An 11,069-nucleotide genomic window follows, 5' to 3' on the forward strand; every position below is an offset into this window, starting at 1 on the left:
GTCACACACACACACACACACACACACACACACACACACACACAAATAAATAAAAACATTTTTAAAAATTAAAATCCAGCCAAGCAGTCGTGGAGCATGCCTCTAATCCCAGCACTCGGGAGGCAGAAGTAGGAGGATCACTGTGAGTTCGAGGCCACCCCGAAACTCCATAGTGAATTCCAGGTCAGTCTTGGCTAGAGTGAGGCCCTACCTTGAAAATAAATCCAAATACAAATTGCAATGGTCAGCTGTGCATAGCCTCTTTACATCTTTAGGCCATCTATACCAAAGTCTCCAGCTAGAAAATCACAAATGGGTCTAGAACTTGCAGATATAATGAATGTCAAAAGCCATTGTTGAAAGATGGGTTTTCCTTGGAGACACTGTACTTGGGAAATGTTCTCTTTCTGAGCACTTGTGCTGTGCTGGAGAAAAGTGCTATTTCACCCAGCAAAGCCCATCAATAGACCTGCACCTAAAAGTGGTGAAGGTAAGATTATACATTTACCAGGTATCAGCTTTAGTTCACAAAGGCCCAACTAAAGAAGCTGCATATGTGTTGTTAGGCACTGGACCAAAGTAGATTTGCTGCTAATGCCCTGGTGAATCATAAGTCCCAATTTTCTCTATTATGAACTTATTATTAAAGTATCTCAACCATCCCATCCCACCCCCATATACAGAGGGAAACAACATGTTAAGGGAAAAAAAATGTCACCTTCATCCAGTTGTTGGATGTGGCTGTGACCAAAAGAACTCTTAGGACCAAGACAAAAGGAAATAGGTGATGCAAGACCTGTAATATCAGTCACTATTGCATCTGGTGGGAAAACTACATGCATCAAGATGGCTACACAGTATAATATCAAACTAGCCCACCTTTTCAAGGGCTGTTGTGGTAAAAAGAAATCAAAATGAAAATATGTATATTTGTGAATCCAAAAGTCAAAAGTTATGAATCATTAATCAAACTATCTATCCATGCACCTTACTGAAATGACCTGAAATTAAAATATCCACTCCAGTAGACATTAAAAAAAATATTTGATTAAAACATGGAGGGGGGCTGGAGAGACGGCTTAGCAGTTAAGCACTTGCATGTGAAGCCTATGGAGCCTGGTTCAAAGCTCGATTCCCCAGGACCCATGTTAGCCAGATGCACAAGGAGGTGCACGCTTCTGGAATTTCCCTCTCCCTCCCCCCCCCCTCTCTCTCCCCCTCTTTCTCTCCCTGTTGCTCTCAAATAAATAAATAAAAATAAACAAAAAAAGTTTAAAAACACATGGAGGGGCTGGGGACATGACTCAGCGGTTAAGAGCACTTGCCACAAAAACGTGAGAGCCTCTCAGGCTAAAGACTGCCAAGTTCAACTCCCCAGCATCCACATAAATAGGTGGGTATGGTCATGCATGCCTATAACCCTAGTCTTATGGAGGAGTCAGAGATCAAAGGATCACTGGGGCTTGCTATGGAGGGTGAGAACAAAAAATGAAAATTGCAGCTCTGGGTTAAATGAGAGTCTTGGTCTCAAGGAAATAGTTGGATGAGTGAAAAGTTCTCTGATCTCCAGCACATGCACACAGGGTGCACACATATACATATATACACTACACAGACATCACATTATATGCCACACATACTCTATACACACAAAAAAAACCAAAAACTAATACATATATAATTTTTTTTTAAATATGGAAAGAAGCTCAGTCTAGCTCCTGAAGAAGTGCTATTCTGAAGGTCTAGTTGGGTAGAAATAATTAGTTATGTGGATGCTCTTTCCAAGTTGACTACATCACTTTGATGCACAGGTATCTTTGATGTGAACTGAAGTCTTAAAGAACCAACATCACGTGTGACAGATAGGGACTGAACTGGTTTTATGAAAGCAAAGAGTCTGGGGAGACCGGTGAGTAAAAGCACTTGTTGCATAAGTATGAGGACCTAAATTCAGATCCCCAGAATGTTTTTTTTTGTTTGTTTGTTTGTTTGTTGTTTTCAAGGTAGAGTCTTGCTCTAGCCCAGGCTGACCTGGAATTCACTATGGAGTCTTGGGGTGGCCTCGAACTCACAGCAACCCTTCTACCTCTGCCTCCCAAGTGCTGGGATTAAAGGCATGTGCCACCACACCAGGCCCCAGAATGTTCTTAAAGCCAAATGTAGTAGCCAACATCTGTAATCCCAGAAAAGCAAGAGAAAAGGCAGAGAGAAAGAACAAGTGACCTGGCCCCAAACAAGGTAGAAGGGAACACAACACTTGGGGTTGTCCTCTGACTTTCACATACACACACCATGGTACATGGGCCCACAGTCACATGCATGGACATACATATACACACATGCACAAAGGTGATTCAAAAAAGCAAATAAGTGACTGAACTCACAAGTCCCTTTGAAGAGCAATCTTTTAGTTTATACCAAAGAATCCATGAGTCCAAACAAGCAACGATAGATCTAATCCAGAATAGACCATTTAAAGATGGAAAAGTAGGGCTGGAGAGATAGCTTAGTGGTTAAGGAGCTTGCCTACAAACCCTAAGGACTCAAGTTTGATTCCCCAGGTCCCACGTAAGCCAGATGCACAATATGAAGCATGTGTTTGGAGTTCATTTACAGTGTCTCAAGGCCCTTGCCCACCCATTCTACCTGCCTCACTCTTTCTAGTAAATAAGTAAAATAAAATATTTTTTTTAATTTTTTATTTATTTATTTGAGAGCGACAGACACAGAGAGAAAGACAGATAGAGGGAGAGAGAGAATGGGCGCGCCAGGGCTTCCAGCCTCTGCAAACAAACTCCAGATGCATGCGCCCCCTTGTGCATCTGGCTAACGTGGGACCTGGGGAACCAAGCCTTGAACCGGGGTCCTTAGGCTTCACAGGCAAGTGCTTAACCGCTAAGCCATCTCTCCAGCCCCCTAAAATAAAATATTTTTAAAGTAAATAAGTATTTTTTTTAAAAAAAGAGAGATGGAAAAAATATTGCATTGTCAGAGAGTTCTCTTAGCAAATACATGCTTGCCCCCTCACACTATGGGAGGAGACATAGATATAGGCCACTCTGGTTTTCTGTTTTGGAGTAAAAAGGAGCACTTTGGGAAGTTCCTTCTCAGTTTTAGTCTGTCATCTTTCTCCATCAAAGACAGTTGGGCTCAGATAAAAACACATGAGGACACCTATTTTTCGATGTTTACGATGTCTTATCTATGTGTATCGTCTTCCTTTATTACACAGGGCTAGGTTGTCACTTTAATTTCATCTGGGACATAGAGCCTATCCAGTGTTTCCCTCTTCCCTCATCAAAACTACTTTTGACCGAGGGGCCAAGGGCAGATTGAACCATACTCTCTTCTCCCACCATTCTGTCAACATTCTTTGGACTCTATATGAGGCTTGCAGCATTCCCATGACACCACATCAGCCAGGATTGACCTTGGTGTTGTTTTTCCATTTGTACGTTCATTCTCACCCCATAGCTTTGAAACTGAACCAGTGTCCTGGCTTCATCTTTTTTTCCGACCAGTGTTTGAGGTTTATTACTCAAATTTCTTGCTCTAAAGAGACTCCCCCACGGGCCTATTCATCCAGCAGCCACCACCATCCACCAAGAAACATGAACATGAGATATTTCTTGCAGAGTTGACAAGGCAGGCTTGTTTTCTCTATGTCTACTAGTACAGTCCATTCGCTTTCCTATTCCTGTTCCTACCTCCTTGCATCCCTCCTATCCTGTTTTCAGGTAAGAAGTCAAACAGGGTACCATCCCAGCTACTTCACACTCAAATTTCAAGAATAAAATATGTAAAATCATGAATCTTCTCAGAATGGATTGGGCTTTTACAAATAGGAGAACAGAAGAAGAAACTATAAAATGCATTGTAGATGAACCTAACATTTGAAATACCAGATTCTTGGTATGTTGAAACCAGATTAAATTGCAAACAAGAAATAGGGAAACCTATTTGCTGAACATATGTGGCACACAGAGAAAGTTTAATGAGTGAAAGGATAACTTAGCAGTCCGGCCAATCAATACTGCATGGGCCTTTGCCTATTTATCCATCACATGTTTGACTTTTGTACTGATTTCTCAAGTCTTTTGTATATTAACAATATTAACTTTGTTGCATGTCACTGGGAAAATGATATAGAGGTGAGAATAACAGCATGTGGTTGAGAAAGGAGGCATTTCTTCTTATCATTGTAATTATATAAATTTATGAATGTATTTAATCATCACACACCATATAGAGGCAGTGAATTAAATAAAAATTAAAAATGAAAGATTATTTGATCCTTGCATATGGTGTATTTTAATTTCATTGAAGTTTTAAACACCTCCATCTCCTTAAACACTTGTTCGATTTTTTTTATTAACACATAATAATTGTAACTGTGTATGGGCAGAGTGTTGGAAGAAGGACAAAGAAAGCAAGGCATGAGCTAAGGCAGTCATCTTTGAGCCACTGTATGAATGCCCGAAGCTTCTTATGGTAACCTACCCATCTGGGTGAAGAAAATCTAAAGTTCTGTTAAACAACTGTTAGTGAGATTTTCAGATACTTTAAAACACAAGTATTTCTTATGTGTTTAAACAATTCATACACAAAAAAATGAGATGCAAGTGGATAGTAAATACAAGTGATAGGTCACATCTGTTGCAATAAATTTTGCATGCAAACAGGACTACGTTAAGGGATAAACAGATCCCTGATTAAAAGACTATTTCACCAGGCGTAGTGGTGCACACCTTTACTCCCAGCACTCGGGAAGCAGAGGTAGGAGGATAGCTATGAGTTCAAGACCAGTCTGAGACTAATTCCAGGTCAGCATGGGCTAGAGCAATACCCTACTTCAATACCTACCTCATTATATCAAAAGGAAAAAAAAAGACTATTTCCAGTTATATTAGTGAGATTTGTTTTGAAAGGGATTAGCATTGAAATCAGTAGATTGAGTTAAAATAAAAGTTACCCTCACCAATGCAAATGCCATAAACTACTACTCTCCATTAAGGGCCTTAAATAAAACATCATGAAAAAAATAAAAATAGAGAATTTGCTTCAATCTGAGATGGGACAGTCATTCTTCTCCTGCTCTAAAAACTTCAGTGCTCCTGCTTCTCCAATCTTTGGACTTGACTTGATGGCTTTCCCAAGCAAGCTTCCAGTTTGTAGGTGTTAGACCATGACACTTCTCAGCTTCCTCCCTAAGCACACGAGCCAATTTCTGTAATAAAGCTTTACCTCTACATATGGAGGAAGAGGTCATGAGACCTCACACCTCCCTGAGGTGCTATTTACAGTTAGCTGCCAGTGGAGGCGGAGACATTGTCTTCAGTGGTGTAGACACTAGTAAACTATTCATGCTCTGGATGCAAAATAAAAGGATTCAGTGTGAATAGGAGGAGGACAAGAGAAGGTAATATGATCAAAATACATTCAACAAATGCATAAAGTTGTCAAACATAAATGTAAAAAAATAATTTGCCACATATATAATGATGTAAATTTCTATTATTAACATAAAATGTATATGACCAATAGACTAAAATAAGATAACAAGTCTGGGAACATTATGCTATATGAAAGAACCCAGCCACAAAAGGTCAAATAAACGGTTGACTTCACTTACATGAACTCTATAACATGCTGTAATTTATAGAGACAGAAGAATGGTGGTAGTCAAGGACTGATGGGAAAGAGAAAAATAGGGAGTCATTCACATTGCCCCTGAATTATGTAGTTAAAATGAAGACAATGGCCAGGCGTGGTGACACATGCCTTTAATCGCAGCACTCAGGAGGCAAAGGTAGGAGGATCATCATGAGTTCGAGACCACTCTGAGATTACATAGTGAATTCCAGGTCAGCCTGATCTAGAGTGAGACCCTACCTCGAAAAATCAAAAAAAAAAAAAAATGATGACAATGGTTTGTTTTATGTCATACATATTATATTTTACATATGTTTACAAAGAAGTATATGCTAATATATTATCATATATATAACCTTAACAAAATAAAATGAAATCAGAAAAAATGCATTGTAATACCTTTCACAAATTTAAAACTGGCTAATTTTGAACTCTGTATTTATTTTGTTAATTATGGTCCACAGTGTTTCAGAGTGTGAGGAAATATAGAATATCACATGCACAGGAAGGAATCTAAATGATCCAAACCAATCTAGAGGGAAAGATGGTCAATTGTACCCAACATCTTATAAATATTCAAGCACTTTAACACACTGGTTCGACTTCTAGGAAAGCAGCCAATAAAGCAGTTTAAAAATGCAGACAATGTGTTATGTGCAAAGATGTTCATAAGAGCATGTTTTCTAATATCAAATCACTTAAAGTAGCATGTGTCCAGAAAAGGTTTAGTCTTCGACTTTCCAAAGAATACTGTAGCACTGTGATGAACAACATGGTTCATGAGAGGTGCATGTGTTAATCAACGAAGGAGGGTTTTCAATCTCTAGTGCCAGCCATACCTCCAATGTGTTTAATTAGGACCTGTGGAGGTGGGGCTCATGCATCAGTACTTTTTAAAGCTCTCCCCACCCCCACCACCTACTGATTCCAACGTGCAGCCAAGTTTAAGAACCACTTGTGTAGGTTTCTATTTATTGACATGAACAATATAAATATTCACCAGAATTAGACGACAAGAGGAGATTATAGAACAGTCTGTATAGCATGAGCTTACTTAAAAATACAAATGTGTGGACTTTTGAGTAATGGCGATGGGTTAAACACCCACATTTGCTTTTACTTCCTCTTAAAACTCCCCTCAAACAAAAATAATCCGTTTTTTAAAAAACGATGCAAAGCTCTAAGGAAAATACAGCTGGAAGGGAGCAAAGAAGCATTTCAGTGTCAGCTTAGTGGAGGAAGGCTAGCCTAACTCATAAGACAGAACACTGACAAATAATCAGATTTCAAGTGCAGAATCCCCCACCTGACATAATGAAATGCCAAGTGAAGACGGGGGTCTATGGAAAGAAAAGTCACTTGCAAATCTGGAGAAATGGCTCAGCAGAAGACTGGAGGATCAGAGCTTCCAGGACTCACTGGTCAGCCAGAATGGAAATGGCAGCTCTGAAAAAGAAAAAAGAAAGAAAGAAAGAAAGAAAGAAAGAAAGAAAGAAAGAAAGAAAGAAAGAAAGAAAGAAAGAAATGGCAGCTCATACACATGCATGCACCATGCCTACATCACATCACACACCACACCATATGCTACACACACACACACACACACACACACACACACACACACACACACGACAAAGAAAAAAGTCACTTGAGACATGGAGAAATGGATTAGCAGTTAAGGCGTTTGCCTGTGAAGCCAAAGGGTCCAGGTTTGATTCCCCTGGACCCACATAAGCCAAATGCACAAGGGGCACATGCATCTGGAGTTCGTTTGCAGTGGCTAGAGGCCCTGGCATGCTCATTAATTCTCTCTCTCTCTCTCTTTCTCTCTCTCACTCTCTCCCTCTCTCTCTCTCTCTCTCTCTCTCTCATTGCAAATAGATAACTAAATAAATATATTTTTTAAATACCACTTGAAGGTTTACTTAACAAACCGAAATTCTAGACCTTTTGCAAGCCAAGCAAGAGTTGTCTCAAGGGTTGCTTTCTGGAGAGAGAGGGAGAAAAACAGAGACTCTCTAAACAGAGAATCATCAGATATGATTATGGGCAGAGCCTACTGTGCTGAAAGTAGGTGGATGGCATTCCTCCTGAAGCTTCCTTACCCTGTCAGCTGCCCTTCCTCCATTACTACAGTTCTAACAGTCAGGTTCAGACCACACAGGAAAGATTTGGCAGGGCAAGGTAAGTATCCGAAATCTACTTGCAATAGGATGACTGTACACTACACCATATGCATGCTCTGAAGTTCTAAGCCCCACCCCATGACTCGGGATGGGACTGTATATGGAGATAGAGGTGTTAAATACATGCTAACAGTAAAATGAAGCCATAAGGATTGGTAATCCAATATAACTGGCATCGTTATGAAAAGAATAAATTAGGTGGCTGGGGAGATGGCTCATTGGATACAGGCACTTGCTTGCAAGCCTGCAGATCCAAGTGTGGTTTTCCTCAGCACGCATGTAAAGCTGAACACAAAATGGTACATGTCTCAACATACCTATGGCAATGGGAGGCTGAACCGGGAAAATCCAGAAGGTGAAAGGAGAGGAGAAACACTCTGAAGTTGTTTTCTGACCTCTATGTGCACACTGTGGCAAGACCCACATGACCCCCCCATAATACACATGCAAAATAAATAGTAACATTTTTAAAAAGTAAACTTGAACATGGACTAAACTACAGAGGTGAAACCATGGAAACACCCACCGAGAAGATGGCTATCTCCATACCAGAGAGAGGAATCAGAAAAAAATTAATCCTGCTGACACCTTGTCTTAGATTCCTGTCCTCCAAAATCATGAGAAAAAATTTATATTGCAGCCACTCAGTATGAGGTACTTTGTCATGGCAACCTCCAGCAAACGAATACAGGACTATATGAGAAGCCATCCAAAACCATCCAGCAATTCTACTCGGAAGTGAAAAACTCTACCAACCACATCCACCCTCATCCTTAGCACTTCCCATAAACTTTGATACTCAATTCATAAACCTCAGTGGATATCCAAGACTTATTAGACAACTGCAAACAAACAAGAAACAAATAGACAAGATTCCTAGAAAGCAGCAATGATTCACAACAGAAAACTATCATTGCTAAAATACATATCCATGCTCCCATATGGGCAAACATTTTGAAAACATTATGTTTGGTAAAAGGAGCCAGACACATATGGGCACATACTGTAAAATTCACTTTAATGCCCAAAATAGGGGACTTCATAAAGATAATAAAGTAAATCAGTGATTATCATAGGATAGGGAAAGGAAAACCAAGGGAGGTACTGCCAGCCGACACAGATCATATTGGGGAGTTGGGTGATGAATATGTTATAGAATTAGGTACTTACCATGGTTACACGATTCTGGGAATATGATACAAAGCTCTAAATATTTTAGACTTTGGAAGGGTACATTTTAAACCATGTGAGTTATGCCTTAAACTTCTATACAGTTGTATTACAAATCCTGAGAGAAATATGAGGTAACAAATGCATGTAAAAATATAAACGTTGAGAAATAAAGCAAGGGATATTTAAAAAAACAACACCACAATAAGCCAGGCGTGGTGGCACACACCTTTAATCCCAGCACTTGGGAGGCAGAGGTAGGAGGATCGCTGTGAGTTCGAGGCCACTCTGAGAACTACAGAGTGAATTCCAGGTCAGCTAGAGTGAGACCCTACCTTGAAAAAAAACGCAAGAAGGAAAAAGAACATCTAGAAATTAAACTACCTTATACCAAGATAATTAAAATACACAAAAGAGAACTGGAGTGATAGTTTAGCAGTTAAGGTGCTTGCCTGTGAAGCCTAAGGACCCAGGTTCAATTCTCCAGGTCCCACGTAAGCCAGATGTACATGGTGGCACATGTATCTGGAGTTCATTTGCAGTGGATGGTGGCCCTAGGGAGCCCGTTCTCTTTCTCTCTCTAACAAATATTTTTTTTAAAAACTTTAAATACATACATACATACATATATATACTATGACAATAATAATTAGAAAAAAGGTAAAGGCTGGTGTGATGACTTAACTATTAAGGCATTTGCCTGCAAAGACAAAGGACCTCAGTTCGATTCCCCAGGACCTACATAAGCCAGATGCACAAGGTGGTGCATGCATCTGGAGTTTGTTTGCAGTGGCTGGAAGCCCTGGCATGCTCATTCTCTCTCTCTCTCTCTCTCTCTCTCTCTCTCTCTCTCTCTCTCTCTCTCTCTCTGTGTGTGTGTGTGTGTGTGTGTGTGTGTGTGTGTGTGTGTGTGTGTGTGTGTATATGTGTGTGTGTGTTGGGGGGTGTCTGCCTCTTTCTCTCTCTCACTCTCTCAAATAAATAAATAAAGTTAAAACAAAAATGGTAAAAAGTGTTGGAGAGATGTCTTAGCAGTTAAGGCACTTGCCTGCAAGGCCTAAGAACCCAGGTTCAATTTTCCCTAGTACCCACATAAGCTAGATGCACAAGGGGCCACATGTGTCTGGAACAGTTGCAATGGCTGGATGCCCTGGGGCACCCATTCTCTCTATCTGCCTGCCCCCCCCACACACACACACACTTTTTCTCTCAAATGGATAAATAAAATAAAAAGGAAACTTAACAAAAGAAAAAGGTAAGCAAGTTGGAGAACTAGTTCAAGAGAGGCATCGTTCAAATACAGGTACAATGAAGCTGAAGGATGTGTTTCAGCTTAAAAGAAGCCACTGAGTGTTCAATCAAAAGGATGGAGAACAAAATACAAATACAGAGCAAAGGAGAAAACAATGGCTGTCCTTCAGCAATCTCCTGCTCTATAAGAAATCGTCCACATGCTTGGTGACTTACACAACAATGGATTATCTCTCCTGACTTCTGGGGAGAGGAACTCAGGGGCACAGTGGGGATGTTTTGCCAACGCCCCATGGTGTGTGTAGACACACCTGGACTTATCCCAAGGATCATTCACGTGTTGGCTGGGGATCTAACTGGGGCTGTCAACTGGCACCGCAGGTGGCATGGGCTTTCTCACAATGTGGGAGCTGGATTAAGGACAAATAGAGTGAGCTAGATGGTGGGGGGGATCCAGTCAGACCTCACATCTTCTTTTGTGACTCAGTCTAGGAAGTTGCAGCATTATCTTGTGTCACATTTCTCCAGTACAGGCACTGGCAAAACGTCCTCCTGTGCTCATGGGAAAGGAACAAGGAACAAAGGCTGTACTTCTGCATAGAGAGATGTCAGCACCACCTTGTAAGAACAGTATGAAGGATGAGGCATATGCTGGCAGAGTCATCTTCAGAAAATACAATTTGCCACCAGAGGAAAAATTCAAAGAGATATCAAAACACAAGAATAGTTTCCAGAGCTGAAGGATGTATTTCAGCTTAAAAGAAGCCACTGAGTGTTCAATCAAAAGGATGGGGGGGAAAAGGAAAAAAA

This window comes from Jaculus jaculus, chromosome X (assembly GCF_020740685.1).
Source record: "Jaculus jaculus isolate mJacJac1 chromosome X, mJacJac1.mat.Y.cur, whole genome shotgun sequence".
Taxonomy (NCBI): Eukaryota; Metazoa; Chordata; class Mammalia; order Rodentia; family Dipodidae; genus Jaculus; species Jaculus jaculus.